At 44.1% G+C, this 13,725-nt stretch overlaps 1 pseudogene; it reads right to left on the bottom strand.

The window, feature by feature from the left end:
• Window positions 1–4,422: 4,422 nt before the first annotated feature.
• The window catches only part of LOC146866372 (caveolae-associated protein 2-like), a 45,400-nt pseudogene continuing 36,097 nt past the window's right edge, over window positions 4,423–13,725 (bottom strand).

The following is a 13,725-nucleotide window of genomic DNA, read 5'->3' as shown; positions in this document are numbered from 1 at the left end:
TACTTCTCTAAACCAACCTGCCAAGTCCAGTCTCCAGTATCCTGATGTATTTCAGCAGCAATTTTGAGACGTTTTTTGAATGGCCAAATTCACATTAGGAGCGTTATCTGGGATATACACACAGCAGGAACTGCCAATTAATTTGCATACCCCCCATTCTCTGCTAAGAGAATGTCTAGTACAATTCGGTTTTGAAGGGAAACAAGACGGGTAGCTTACATTTCAACAGTAATGTTACTGAGTGCACCAGTTGTCTCATTAATAACAGCTTCCACTACTCTAATCAATTGGCGCACCTGTACACTATTGGCCATAGGACCCCAAAAAGGCACTATACCCTTCCTTGCATCAATAAATTGCTGCAGCATGGTATCTGTCTGGTCAACCTGTGCTTCCCGTTTATTAAGTCGATGTGTCCTGTGATAATCAGATGGTGCAAGGTAAGTGGAAGGAATAATAAATGCAATATAGCATCTGCATGACCATCCTTTAGGGAGCCAGACATAAGCTTGATTACCACAAACAAAATAAGTGTTTTGTGAAGCCACAAATGATGGAGAACTAGTACAATTTAATATCACTGTTTGGGAGCAAATACTATTCCCAACAGCAAGGGGCGCTTCACCTTGAACACAAAAGGGGGCGTTATGGGCATGCGCAGGTATGGATATCTCATTAAAGGATAATAACATAGAGGAGTTATCATAGCCTGTATTCCTCCTTCTCCTCCACAGTGCCATAGATTCTAACAGCATCTGGCCAACATAGATAATCAAAGTGATCACTAAGCTGGCTCTGTTCTGCTTTATTAGTAACTTTGATATAAGAAGCAAAATTCAATTTCGACCAGGCACTACAAGACCCATTATAGGATAAAGGCAGAGGAATAAGAGGTGCCTTCCTTCTGACTGAAGATGGCAGAAACCCACATATCCAACAATCTGTAGCATTATATCCAAGATAGGCATTATGTCAAACCTGAATGAATGTATTATTCACATATTACAAGCGTTGTGTTTGTTTATGAGGGGCAAGAGTTATGTACTGATGCTCTGGTACCGGTGTGGTGACTGATGTCACTGATTTAGAGACTGGGTGGTTAAATCCATTTTCAAGTGTTCAGTATTGCACATTGAAAACAAAGCTATGGGCAAAGCATCAGGCCATTTAAAATTTGTTTCAGCACATATCTTTGCCAGTTTTCCTTTCGAGATACCATTGTATTTTTTCACTAGGACTGCAGCCTATGGATGGTGGGCAGCATGAAACTTTTGTCTTACCTTGCAATTCTGGAGGTGCAAAATGGCATATTGGGACTGGGGTACCTTTGCCTGGATTATAAATAGCACATATCATGCATCTTTTGACATGGGACTCTGCCATCCTGGGAATCAGTTTGTTGAACCATACTTGGTCTAATGTTGCCACTATTCCTTTGGCATCAATGTGAGCATCCATCTTTGTTTCTCTGACAGATCTATCCAACATCCGGTATCATCTAATCTACCATACATCTGCCATGCCTCTTTTTCTTCCATGGTAGCTTCCTGTTGTATCTACCTAACACATTCTAAGGTATTGTTAAACATTGGTACTTCAGGGACCCCTCTAGCTGGTCCTGTAACATACATTAAACTATATTCAGATCTGGCTGTTTCATCTGCAAAAGCATTTCCCTGACCTACCTACCTTGCATTTAACAATGGCAACTCTTTTTGGTAAGATCAAAGCATCCAATAATTTTACTATTAACTCCCCAAATGTTATCTTACTACCATGTTAGGTAAAAAAGCATCTTTCTTTCCATGATCGCCCAAATGAGTGGGCAACACCAAAGGCATACTGACCGTCAGTATAAATATTTACAATCAGATCTTTACTCAATTCACATGCCCGCGTAAGGGCAATTACTTCTGCTACTTGTGCTGACATTTGCAGTATTTTACATGACTCTACCACTGTTTTCAAAGTGGTGATGGCATATGCAGCAGTTTTTGTACTTTCTGGCAATTTGAAACATGAACCATCCACAAATAACTCTCCCTGCGGGTCAGATATGGGAGTATCTGTTAGGTCTACCCGTCCCTAGATCTCTTCTACAGTGGTGAACACACAATCATGGTGTTCTCCCCTGAATCACTGGGGATGGGTAGCCTTGTGGCTGGGTTCAAAACATTGCAACGTTTCAGAATGATAGTTGGAGCAAAAAGTGTTAACTCATACCCTGTTAAACGTGCACTGGTCAGATGCTGGGTCTGAGTTTTGTTTAGTAGCACATCCACAGCGTGCGGTACCATAACTGTCAAATTGTGACCTAGAACGTATATTTCAGATTGTTTGACTGCAACAGCAGCAGCTGCTACCGAGCGCAAACAATTTGGCAAAGCCTTAGCTACTGGATCCAATGTGGAGGAAAAATAAGAACAAGTTTTATTTCTCCCCCCATGGGATTGTGTTAAAACCGATAGACCACAGCCATCTTTCTCATGGACAAACAAACAAAAATACTTACAATAATCAGGGTTACCCAAAGCAGGTGCATTGCATAAAGCGTTTTTTAGTTATTGAAAAGCATGCTCAAACTCATCTGTCCAAGAGAGTGGGTTACTAATATTCTTAGATGTTAGTGCAATCAAAGGTTTTGCAATTAAAGAGAAATTAGGTATCCACTGCCTGCAAAAGGAAGTCATACCTATAAAGGCGCGAACATCAGATTGAATCTGGGGATGTTTCATTTTCTGTACCAAATCAATTCTTTGTGGGTGCAGCCTTCTGCCCCCTTTTGACAGGAGGTGACCTAAATAGGCAACCTCCTGTTGACAATATTGCATTTTAGATAAGGACACTTTATGTCCTAGGAGTGCTAAATGATGTAACAAATTAACTGTTGTTTCCTTACAACATTCCTATGTATCTGAGGCAATTAATAGATCATCAATGTATTGGAGTAATACAGAGCCTTTTGAGGGGGTGAAAAGATCTAATTGTTTTTTCAAAGCTTGACTATATATACTAGGGCTTTCTGTACACCCTTGAGGAGCACGTGAAAATGTAAGGGAACGCCCTTGAAATAAAAATGAAAAAAGGTATTGACTTCCTTCAGCAATGGGAACACTAAAAAATGATTTTTTTAAATCAAGCACAGTAAAATATTTGGTTGAAGACGGAATCATGGTAAAAATAGAATTCCTGTCAGGAACAACAGGATATTAGGGAAACTTTTTATTTATAGCTCGAAGATCAATCACTAATCTATACTTATGAGGGGTTCCCCCTGTGGTTTTTTTAAGAACAGGAAGAACAGGAAGTAAAGGAATATTACATGGGCTGCCTTCTGTTTCTTTTATTATCCCCTTATGTATTAAATCAGAGATAACCTCTTTGAGACCTTCCTCTCCCTCCCGGGACATTTTGTATTGAGGAATCCGAGGTAAGGGAACACCTTTTTTAACAGTGATTACTATGGGATCTATGTCCATTTTACCAACATCATTATCTCCTGATACCCAGACTGTTTTATTAATTGCCTGTAATTCAGGTGGTAGGTGAGTTACATCTGTCATTGTAAAACATTTGCTAAAATTATCAGAAGCTATTGATATAAAGACACCATCAGGTGAACAATAAATGTTAGCATTCAGTCTTTTCAATAGGTCTAGACTTAATAGGTTCTCAGCACAATTTTTAGGAAGCACAAATGGGGCAGAGGTGGTGAAGGGACCTAGAGTAACATCTAGGGGTTTGGAGATGGGGCTCTGGATGGGGATGCCTGAGAATCCAACTGATGTATTCATTCTGCCGGAGAGGGGAGCCCCTGGAAATTGGTCATGTGGCACAGAGGTGCGAGTGGCACCTGTATCAACAAGGAAGTCGAGTACTTCCCCTTCTATATCCATGGGGACATGAACATGCTTGATTAACTGGAATCATGACCCTATTTCCACCCTTTCCATTGCTGTCCTATTGTGAATACTCAAAGGTATTGTAATCAATGTCAGTAAAATCTTCAGTATAAAAACCACTGTCAACTTGTTGACTATCAAAATAATTCTGACGTCTGTTGTCATTCTGACGCTGGGTGAAATCTTGCCTATTTGTGCCACCTCTCCCTGTACCCCTTGGCACTGAACTACCTCTTCCTCTTGCCACAGTTGCGTGGCCCTGTGGGCCAGGGCATTCATCCTTCCAATGACCCTCTTGAAAGCAATAGGCATACTGATTTTGGCCTAATCCTGCTCTGTGTTGCTGCGCAAGAGCTGATGAGGCTCTGCCAGCTACTCTTCCATGTCCACCTCCACTCACATTTCCCATACCCCTTTGTCTTCCTCTGTCTAGGAATGCTTGCTGTAGCAAAACCTTTGTTTTTAATTCTTTAAGTTTCTTATCATTCTTTTCTTTCTTTATTTTCTGGTATTTCTCAAATTATGTAGCCATTACCAAAAGATCTGCAGGTTCTTCAGCTGCCCAGGTGCTCTCTGATACTTTAATCAACTCTACTAATGCTTTCATCAAATTATTCACAAATTTGTCAACAAACTTTATTTTCCCCGTCACAGTTGCCAAATCCTGACCACTATGTGCTACATCATCATGTCTACGTATTCCATTCCATATTTCTCTGGGGAGTAAGGCATCAAAAAATCGATCCAAGTCCTTGAATGTCATTCCACATAATTTAGTGGCTGATTCTAAGGCTTCATAAAACCCCTTTGGGTTTTTCCTAAAGTCTGGCAAATCTTTCTTTATTGGAAAAACAAATAATGAACTGGTGGTCACAGAGGAAAAATTAAGAATTAAAGTGAGGGAGCAAGAACTGGAACGTAAATATCCAACAGTGAGTTAACTAAGCCTGAATCTATCAACAGAGGTGAATGTATAGAAAACAGGAACACAGACCAGTCAATTGGATTTCCATCAACTGCCAAGAGAGGCCAGTGTCATCACTTGGTCATCCTTAGGTCTTGTTACTACTCCTCTAAGCCTAGAGGCAAGCGTAGTAGCCAAGATTGGAAGAAAGGCAAACAAGAGCAAGCCAGAAAGAGAAATTGACCAAGGTCGGTAATATGTATCTCAAGTGATGGAAAACGTATAAAAGGGAATTGCAGTGCAAGTGAGAGTTAAAAAGGGAGTTGGGAGGGAGAATTTTTTTTTAATGTATGTCTCTCTGCCAATCCAGTTAAAAAGCGTGTAGCGGCAACTTTGAACAAATAAGTTGCATTTACAGAAGGGTCCTCGGTACCTCCCACCAACCCAGGAGGGACCGAGTCACCGACGGAGAGGTAAGCGTTGTTGCTGGCTGACCCTTTGGTTTTTAACATGCTCGCAAAATGATGTTCGGCATGTGAACAGTAAGCGTTTCGAGCTTCTGCCTGCTCGAATCGTATATACACGACTTTCAGTATGGTCGCATTTCTGATTTCGTGATAGTGCACAACTTTATACTGGCTTGACTGATACCATGCAATTCTACAGTAGCTATCAGGCTTGAACGCACCATTTCATCCAGGAACAATGAGCTGGCTCTATCGCTATTTTGCCATTCACTCGCCTTCACCATACCCTCGAGATTGTACGCATTAAACTCGAGCCGGTCGCCTCCTCGGTACCTCCTACTTATCCAGGAGGGACCGAGGCATCGACGGTGAGGAAAGCGGGGTTGCTGATTGACCCCTTGGTTTCCAACATACCAGCAAAACGTAACTCGGCATGGGATTAGTTTAATGTTTGCCCGTACCATCTATGTACGACTTTCAGCATAACCGTATTTGTAGTTGTGTGAAAGCGCACTTTCTACTTGTGGCGTTGAATGAGATATACACCGTCTTCTCTGTGACTTGCCCATGATTTTTTGCCCCTTCTCTGTGGGGTATATCCCAGGCAAGTGAACGCCATCATGGTAGAACATTGGTAAATGAGCTAACATGAGCTACTTTGTCCAAGTTGGTTTGATGTCCACACTCCAACAGTTGTCGCCTTTCTAAATGCCCTGTGAGCTACCTTATAACTAAACTTATGACTGAGACTTTGGCTATGACCGCTTTTTTAATAATACAAGATATCAGCAATGCTTATATACCTTGTTGATCTACGTATTTGTTGACTGATATGCTATGCTTGATTAATGCTTTCAGGGCGGGGTCTCCTTTACCTGAGTTCGTTACCGGGTGAGGTGAGGTCAGATACTCACACAAGTAAGGTGAGTTCTATGCACTCTACATACAGGATACACTTTATGGTACTTGTACATGGAGAAACAATGAATGTTTTTGTGAGGAATACTTGAACTGAATTTGGCGCATATATCCAGTGTCATATGTCTATATTTTTCTCATTTTTTCCAACAGGAGTGAAATACACCCTACTTGTCCAGAGAACCAACTTTATCAGGTTGTATTGTGAGACAACATGTCACACTTTCCCCTTTTTTTTCACTGTTTTTGCAGTAGCTATTATAATCTGGTCCTGAAGAAAGCCGGGAACCTAATCCCTTTAGGCTGAAACTAGTTGACCCTTCTGTAAATGCAACTTATTTGTTCAAAGTTGCCGCTACACGTTTTTAACTGGATTGGCAGAGAGACATACATTAAAACAAAATTCTCCCTCCCAACTCCCTTTTTATCTCTCACTTGCACTGCAATTCCCTTTTATACGTTTTCCATCACTTGAGATACATATGACCGACCTTGGTCAATTTCTCTTTCTGGCTTGCTCTTGTTTGCCTTTCTTCCAATCCTGGCTACTACGCTTGCCTCTAGGCTTAGAGGAGTAGTAACAAGACCTAAGGATGACCAAGTGATGACACGGGCCTCTCTTGGCAGTTGATGGAAATCCAATTGACTGGTCTGTGTTCCTGTTTTCTATACATTCACCTCTGTTGATAGATTCAGGCTTAGTTAACGCACTGTTGGATATTTACGTTCCAGTTCTTGCTCCCTCACTTTAATTCTTAATTTTTCCTCTGTGACCACCAGTTCATTATTTGTTTTTCCAATTGACTGATATAGGGGATTTGAACTGTTGTTGGTCGGTAAACTATTCCCTTAGACCCTTTTTTCCTTCTGGAAGTAATTGCTGAAAATCTTTCTTTATTGCCATTAATTCATACCTACTCTAAGGAGTATGAACAAATTGAGGAATGAGGTTCTGAACAGGAACACCAACAGAAGCAGGGGGTACACGAAGGGGGTGTATTTCCCTCATGGATTATTCCCCATTCATATTTTGATATTTTCTTCTAACCTTGACACCCCAATGCAAACAATTTTCAACAGCCCCTGGGACATCTGGGGAAGGGATCATGTGACCTTGTGCATCATGCCACAATTGTAACACCTCTTGTGGGGTATTTGTATTACACCATGTCCACCAGTCCTCTATCCTTTCAGTCATATATTGAATAAGTACATTTTGCTGAAAACATCAAACCTATTTACAGTTGGCATAACAGTATTCATGGTGGCATTATTTATGTCATCCATCCATCTATGGGCTATCCTTTTTAACTCTTCTGGATCAGCTCTCTGTGATCCATATCTAGTATTAGGTCTGTCCCTCCAATTCCCAGTCCAACTCTCAAATTCCCACTATGCTTGTGAACCAAAGGTGGGGTACCTGCAGGCGTTTTTCCAGCAGATTGGGATGCAGAAGGGGGGTGTCCAGTCACTAGCCTTGGTATAAAATGTACCTGAGGGGTAGTCAACACATTTGGTGCAGGTATCGCGTCCTGCTTGTGACTGCTGTTTAAAAGCAGACGATTTAAGTATTGGTCTGGGTGGGACAGGCAGTTGGTGACCTGGTGATGAAGCAGGAGGGATTGGTACATTTAAAATGGGTACTAGAAGTGCATGTCCCTGCTGACCCATCTGTAGTGGTACATTTTGTGCCTGTGCGGCAGGTATGGGAACCTGTGGGACATATGGTGGGGGATTCTCCAGCAGTCTCTCTAATACCTCATCCTTGTCCACATGTTCTTTCTCTTGTGTCACGTATGTCTTGTTTGTGGTCATTCTAATCCCTCTGTCCATATATTCAATACTTTCAGTTTTTTTATACTGATCATATGCTTTGGCTTTCTGCAACACTCCCTTTTTCTGTTCTCGTTCCTTCTCTTTTTGTTCTTTAATTACTAACATAGTAGCATGTTTTTCCCATTTATTAAAACTGTCCCACATTGCTTGTCTGATCTTTTTCTCAAACAAACATTGTTGCAAATATTGAATTTTATCTAGATCAAATGAACCATCCAGCGGCCATCTCAAATCCCTTAGTATGATTGATGCCATAATCTGTTCCACAAGTTCACACCTGTCCCATATTTTGACGTGGCACCTAAAGTGCGTGCCACGCCTGAGACCCCCCTTTTACTGCATGTCAGTCACCCCTAAGGTAGACCCTAGCTAGCCCTATGGGCAGGGTGCATTGTAGGTAAAAGGTAAGGCATGTACTTTAAGTGTGTGACATGTCCTGGTAGTGACAAACAGCCATTTTGGTTTCTCACTATTTTAAGGCTGCCCTCTCAGAGGAATACATTGGGGATTCCCTGATAAGTGTTTCAGTGGTAATTCCTGATATAAAAGGAGCAGCATGGTCAAGTTTGATATGTTTGGAATAGTGATAATAGATGCTGCGCAATGGTGTGCGCAGATTTATGATCACTAGTTGAGAAATGCCACTTTTAGAAGTTGGAATTTCTGTGTGCTGTGTGTCTTTGCCTTCCTGATGTGTATTGCATGTCTGACTCTGGAGTGACAGGGGCTGGTGAGGTGTGTGGCTCCTGAGGGGCTGGGTGAGTCAGCGCTAGGCTGAATGGGAGGATCTGCATTTGGAGTAGTGGGAGGAGTAGCCCCTGACCCTGAATAGGTCTGTGCCTGACTTGTTCAATGCTGGCTCCGCCCCCCTGTGGTGTGTCTGAGGACTGAGCCCAACCTGACAAAGGAGGGTGTGAACACTATACACAAAGTGCTTCAGTATCCCCCAGAACCAGTTGGGACTGGTTCCCCCAAGCCCTGTGCCAGGGCAGAACAAAGACATCTTAGTATAAATATTGGGGCTGTGACCCCATGTCTGTGTGCTGTTTTGGGGTGCTGCTTGTACCTGCTGGGCCCCAGGAGAAACCGCCACGAGGGACTGCCCCTCCGATGGAGGGCCGTGAGCCGGCATGCCTGGGCCCAAGGAGGCTCTGGACGTAGCGCCTTGTGAGCGCTTCAGGACTATCTGCCTGACAAGAAAACGGGAGGAGCCCTTGTGCCCTGCAGCGCTGTGAAGTATTCTGAGAGAATCCCGGCGTGGGGATTCTCCCACGTTGCCTGGAAGTGAAGCGGGAGACTACCCCGCATTTCTGTGCCTCGGAGGGACGCCCCGCCGTGAAAAGGAAGTCAGGCTAGAGCCTGATCTGGGGCGGGGCTTTGCCCCAAGGAAGCCTTATTGGGAGTTGCCGTAGCAACAAGGGCCTTTGTGCCGAGTGCCGTGCCGGAAGTCAGGCAGGGCGGAAGCCTGACCATGAGTGGAGTCTGCCGGAGTCAAAGCCTCGCGGTCTCCTGCGGCCGCACAAAAGGAACGGGCAAAGTAAGGAGAGGCCCCATGAGTGAGGGCCTGCTGAGGCACACTGTCGGTGCCTGAATCCTGTAACAAAGAGACCGGAGGAGTCCACAAAGAGCCCGGTGAGTGGGGCTGAACTTGGGCATTGTTTGTGCCTCGGCGTGGCACCGGAAGAGCCCCGGTGAAGGAGGCACTTGGTTTCCAGAGTCCCGGAGTGGGGCTCAAGAGGCACTATAGTGCCAAAGCTGATTTTTCCAGCTGCAGCGTGAGAGCGCGGGCAGCTGCAACAAAGGGGCCATTTCTTTTAGATGAAGAGGAAGGGGTGAGATGCACCCCCGCCCTCCAATGCATTGTGCACATTGTCTTTAGCTGCAGAGGCAGCTAGAGGCACTCTGTTGGTGCCTACTTGCGACCCAGCTGCACCTCCTGATTGCGGGCAGCTGGAACAATGGGGGCATTGTTTCTGGTTTCTGGAGTGTCCCGGGTGGATTGCACTCTCATCCTCATTTCTGGTGCTGGTCTGTGGGGCCTGCACCCTGCTGCTGTGGCAGCTGAGAGCCCTGACTTTTGGACAAAGGACATTTGCGGGGAAGTCCCAGATGGGCCCCCGAGGAAGGCCAGTTGACCTGTGATTACCTGCGGTACTGGTAGGGCGCAAAGCCTTAATGTGTTGGATAATGTGTTTATGCTTATGGTGATGCCTAATGTGTTTATGCCTAATGTGATATGTGCTAACTGCTAATGCCAGTAGCTACTGGTTGGTTTATATTACTTACCTGTTCTTATGGTTCTGACAGTGGCCCAATTGGCCATGTCCTGTATAAAATCCCCTTGTGAATTACTACTTAGTGCCAGTTGGCACAGTGTATAATTATGATTGTTTTCCAATGTGTTTATGATAATACAAAGGCTATTTTTTATATAACCTTGTGTGGAGTTTCTTTTGTAGTGTGCCTAGTGTGTCGCTGCTGTGTGTGTGAGCTGCGCAAACACTTTACACATTGCCTCTGGGATAAGCCTGACTGCTCGTGCCATGCTACCAAGGGGGTGAGCAGGGGTTATCTTCAGCGTGTAACTCCCTTGCCCTGACTAGAGTGGTGGTTTCTGCCTGGCTTAGGCGCATGCCCTAGCCAACCAGAAATCCCATTTCTAACAACCAATAACTAATCAATAATTCAAAACGCCTGTTACAAAATATCTCAGAACAATCTCATCAGGTAGTTGCTCAAGAAGTCTGGCTCTCTGTACTCTGCAATTCAGCCACTTTTCGCTTCACCAGTTTGGAACCTCTGCCGGGGAGATCCTATTGCTGAGAGACAGCAGTTCGGGACTTCAGATGGCAGCTGCAAGAAACTAGTCTCATCAGCAGGGGCCCCAGCGATCCTTCTACCTCGGGTCGTGTCACCTCAGCCACAGACATAAATGCTATTGGATTTCCCACGTAGAGGTCCAACGTTGGGCACCATTTGAGAAAACGCACCTCTTGTCCACTTTAAATCAAATGGAGTACAGGGAGCTGGAGGTAAAACATTTGGTTTATTCAAGCTTGAACAGATGCAAGACCCACAAGGAAAAAGCTATTCTGTGTAGGTAGTGAATGACCACACAGAATTCTCCTTTCATATTTATACTATACTTTAAACAAGTCTGCCTACACCCCTTCACTTCCCTCCCCCTAATCCATCGGAAAATTTCTTCCAGTTATACATTCAAAAAGAATAGCTAACCACACTACATATTCAAGATAAGGGAATGGAAAAAGACCAGAGTGACTTTCCATCTCAGAGAAACACAAATGATTAACAAAGTGTAATAATTCTAACAGCCACTCAGTACTTTTCCAAGGACATGGAGAGAAAAAAATTAAATGTACAATGTCAGAACGTGCAAGGAAAATTCCTCATACAATCATTGTATAAAGTCAGGTGGATTTAAAAAAAAATGTCTGCACTCATGTTCATATTATATAAACTTGTCCTCACTATAAATATATATAAATACCCCAGTGGAGTTGTGTTCAGCACACACAAACAGTTACAATGGATGAGAACATGAAAAACCTAAAAGACACCGTCACTAAAAGACACTCTGAGTACTGGGATGACATAGTCTCATGACATGGCATAATCTCATGATTTAGGGGCCTATTAAGATGACTGTGGGACCGCCCCGGACAGCCCGTCGGTGGCGGTCCCACCTCCATCAAAACCATGTATTCTGCCCGCCATATTGCCATGGCGGAGATTAGTGGTGGTCGGTAAGACCAACCGCCATGCATTTGACAGGCTCCTTGAGCCCGCCGGTGGGTCGGAGGGACATCCAATCCCTACAATTGTGGCGGTGCCTGCCAGGCACCGCCGTAGGGATTATGATGTCTATTTCTGCCCGCCTTTCATGCCAGTTAACCCGCCATGAAAAGGCAGGCGGAAAGGGACTTTGGGGGCCTGTAGCGGCCCCCTTACCCCTTGGCCCTAAGCTGTGGGTTTTGAGGGGCACCATAGGTGCCCCCTACATATCCCTGCACCATGTGGCAGGCACCACCACATGGTGCCTGCCACGTAGTGCAGGGATATGTAAAGTGTCCCCATTTTGCATTGCAGCATGTGCTGCAGCCAGCTGCACTCGCGGCAATGCAAAACATAGGCATTGCGACGGCCGTGAGGGCGGTCACATTCTAATGCCTCTGTTGGGTCCGCCAACAGCCTGTCGGGACAGCTGACAGCATGTCCTGTAGTCTTGTTTACGATAGGGTGGCAGGTGGATGAAAGTCCGCCCGCCATCCTAATCAGCCCCTAAGTCTCATGGGGTATTGGGACCAAGGGAGGGGTCCTACTGCCAGAAGGGGGATTTCTCGGACTATGAGGTCCAGAGTGCATGTGGTAGCTGTCCAGAGGCATGAAGAGACTTTGGGAACAGGTCTTAAATACACCAAGGCGGGGGAGTGCACAGGGTTGGGATAACCTCGCCTCGTGTAGATATAGCCTTCTGATTGCCCCAGAGTGAATATCCAGAGCCTGGAATTGGACACTATCGTGTCTTTCAGGACACAGGTCATATGTGGTTGCCGATCTTGTTAACCCTCAGCAAACATGCTTCTGAAGTTATAAGCCAACATAAAGAGCTGGGTGGTAAGCAGAATTTTTGGCATTGCGACCTACAGAGAAATGCCAGAGTGCATGGGGCTGGAGAGCCTTATGTACCCTCAGGATATAGGTATTTGTTGATAGGTATATAGATGTAAGATCAAAGAGGGAACTGGAAACTACATATAATCTCTGGTGTTAGGGTAAGCATAATAATGTCAGACTGGAGGGGGTTGAAGTTTCTGAGCTATCACAGCATCTATGTTTCTTAATAAACAGATGAATATATAAAGTCAAACAGCAAAGACTACGCTAGAGTCTAAAAAGATTATAATATGTTATGAGAAGCTAGGAAAATGGAAGACTAGTCATGGCCACTGCAGCCAATGTTTTGTTTCTTACACCAGAAAGCAGGTGCATCTCTGAAAACAATGTTAGGAGGAATGATAAAGGGACCAGCCTCCTTTTCTTGCATGTCATTGAGGTGAATTCCTGGCTTAATAGATCACTTGTTGGTCCCATCTCCCGGAATCCTATCAGATTTTTTACCTACCACCTTTCTAAAGCTACCATTTGTAAAGCAAAAAGAACAGAACATTTTCCCACAGTGCTCTACAAAGACTTCTTACTCGTATATCTGGAATCATTCTAGAGATACCTCCACCCGAGAAAAAAGTGAGCAGTATGTCTTGGAGAACAGGATTATTTGTAGATGGGAGATTTATCACTCTTGTTCACTCACTACAAACTCTCTCAGCGTCCAAAGATAAGTTCCAACCCAATGCCTAAAGATACGTTCCTCTATTGGGAAGCAGACAAGGAGTGAATGGGCTGCCAGTATGGAATGGCGAGGACTTAAACAACAAAAAGCCTCACACCAGCACAGTCAATGATTGTGTCTTAAGTTTGACTTAAGACAGACTTAAGACAGACTTAAGAAAGACTTAAGACAGACTTAAGACAAACTTAAGACAAGCTTAGGACAGACTTAAGACAGACTTAAGACAAAATCCTAACTTTACTACTAAGTGCCTTCTGTGAATACCAAAAGTACTAACATTAGGATGTTTTCTCAGATTACTTCTTTGAATCGGGCCCAAAGTAT

Source organism: Triturus cristatus, chromosome 2_1 (genome assembly GCF_964204655.1).
Source record: "Triturus cristatus chromosome 2_1, aTriCri1.1, whole genome shotgun sequence".
Taxonomy (NCBI): Eukaryota; Metazoa; Chordata; class Amphibia; order Caudata; family Salamandridae; genus Triturus; species Triturus cristatus.
This window is presented reverse-complemented; position numbering and strand designations above follow the sequence as displayed.